Here is a 2,871-nt window from a genome sequence, read left to right as displayed (position 1 = left end):
TTGAGCAGTTGAACCTGTGGGCTTGGGACCATAGTCGCAGGGAACATCAAGCTCAATTAGCATAATATACTACACAAAACATTGTTCCATCTCCAACTTGGTGAGCAGCAACTGGGATCTTAAAAGTTTGCAAGCTGCCATCTAGATGCAATGATGGGTCTCTCCTCATCCAGAACAAAGAAGAATGAAGAAAACCAAAAATTCATGGATACAATCAGTCCTAGTGACTGATACACCATCCAATCTGCAGCCTATACAACTATGAGACCAGAAGAACTAGATGATGCCCAGCTACCAATGCCAACCACTTGGAAGGGGATCTATGTAGAAGTTCCTGGATATAGAGTGGGAGAACAATGTGGACAAAACTCAAAATCATTTGGAGAAAAAAAAAAGGCAGGGGGGGACCAGGTTTGATGGTCTGATAGAGCCTGGTGGAACCACTGAAACAGCCCCTAGCTGCCCATCAGGTCTGAAATTGAACCAAAACCTGTGGCTTCTAGCCAAGCAAAAGACAGGCATATGAGCTGAACATTTACCTCAAGTAGATACACTCCTTGGAGAGAACAATCATGGGAGAAAGAAGGGCTACGTACGCACAGGGAGACAGCTCAGGGGGCAGGAGGGCATGGAGGGATGAACACAGGGAAGAGGTAATTATCAGGAGGAAGTAGGAAGGGAGCTGTTGCATTGTGGTAAATTGTGGTCAATGTCATGAGACACAGTGTATGTGTACTTCTGTATGGAAAGTGAATTTGCTCTGTAAATTTTCACCCAAATCACACACACACACACACACACACACACAAGAGACAGAAAATAATAAATACTGTTAAGGATGTGAAGAGATTGGGACTTTCATACATTGCTGGTGGGACTGTAAAATGACACCACTGTGGAAATTAGTATGGTGCTTCCTTAAAAAGTTGGAAATAGAAATACCATTTGATCCAGCAATCCCATTACTAGGTATATTTTCTAAAGAAGTGAGAGGCAGAACATAAACAGGTACATGCACACCCATGTTCATCCCAGAACTATTCACAATAGCAAAGAGATGGAAACAACCTAAGTGCCATCAACAGAGGAATGGATAAACAAACTGTGGTACATATACACAATGGAGTACTATGCAACCTTAAAGAATAATGTAGAATCTTCAAAACACCACGTAACATGGATCAAATGGCAGGACATTATGCTAAGTGAAATAAGTCAATCACAGAAGGACAGACATTATATTAGACTACCATTGCAAAAAGTGAGGGAAAGGTTTATACGTAGAAGGAAACTTTCTATGTTCATTACCAGGGATGGAGAAGAGGGGAAAAAAATTCCTAGATAAATTAGAAAAACAAAACATAGAATCCAAAGAATATCAGTGGTTACCAGGGGTAGGAGGGAGAGGGAAAGGGGAACCTTTCACTTGTGGGACATTGACTTTATGCTAATGGTGGAATATTTTGCAAAAGGATAGCAATAATGGTGGTACAACATGGAAAATGTCATCAATGCCATGAGCTATAAATGTGGACATTATCATGTTAGCAAATGTTTGGGTATGTTTTCACCACTATAAAACTAAGAAAAAGAAAAAAAAAAATCTTTGTACTGGTATATACCAATGGAATAGTATTGAGATTCCAGAAATAATTCCACACAATGATGGTCAATTGATTTTTTAACAAGAATGCTACGTCTATTTGATGGGGGAAAGAAGAGTCTCTTTAATAAATGGTGTTGGGAAAATTGGATTTCCACATGAAGAAAATTGGAACAGGATCCACACCTCATACCACATATGAAACAAAATAGTAATTAAAAATGGATTAATGGCCTATATGTGAAAATTAAAACCATGAGATTCTTAGAGGAAAATGCAGGAGCTGGGCCATTAGGCCTAAATTTTATGAGTGGATTATCTAAAACGATAATAAAAATACAAACAGAAAAAGACAATAAATAAATAAATGGGACTTCATAAAAATTAATTTTTTTTTTCATTAAAAGACATTAACAAGTCCCTCCTGATCTGGAGCAAAGAAGAATGAAGAAAACCAAAGACACATGGAAACAATTAGTCCAAGGGTATAATGAACCATGTGAACCTCAGCCTAAATGACACTAACACCTGAAGAACTAGATGTTGCCAGGTTACCACAGTCAATCACTCAGAAAGGGAACAAAATAGTAGATCCTGGACAGAGTAGGAGAAAAATGTGGAACAAAATTCAAAATCATAAAAAACACCAGGCTGAGATAAAGAGGTTCCAGTAAGATGGCAGAATAGGCAGACAAACTACACAGACCCTCTTTGACAAAGAAAAGGGAAACTAATTAACAGAGATACAGAAGATAATCTTGAGCCCTGAGCTGTGAAAGAAAGGACACAGAAGAGGATTAAACTCCAACTAGTTGAAGAACCTGCATGAAAACACTGAAAAAGGAGACATACAAATCTGCGGTCTATCAGTGATCTTGAGAGCATGGATAGCTTGGATATTCCCAAGTGGTGTTAGGACCTAAGAATTAATCTAGCTAGGGGTGATTGTTCCTGTGTGCTTATGTGGTGTGTTTTTTGTCCTCTTGCTTTTATATTTTTGATGGTTTTTCAATTATCCTTTTTGTCTAACTGAGTGGGAGACAACAACCATGCCCATTCAACACAACCACACCTGCACCTCCTGCAGCTCCACTTATTGAGTAAGAGCCACCATTTCCTTCTCCACTGACTGGACAATGATAAATGACCACCAAGAAGATCATGACTCATCCTTAACTTCAGAAACAGTTAACAGAGATCTAAATACAACAACATCACAATGTCTTAGAGACAACAGACCATCACAGTCCACAAAGAAGCAAGACAAA

This window comes from Orycteropus afer, unplaced genomic scaffold, assembly GCF_000298275.1.
Source record: "Orycteropus afer afer isolate SDZICR_OR568_19922 unplaced genomic scaffold, OryAfe1.0 scaffold00034, whole genome shotgun sequence".
Taxonomy (NCBI): domain Eukaryota; kingdom Metazoa; phylum Chordata; class Mammalia; order Tubulidentata; family Orycteropodidae; genus Orycteropus; species Orycteropus afer.
This window is presented reverse-complemented; position numbering follows the sequence as displayed.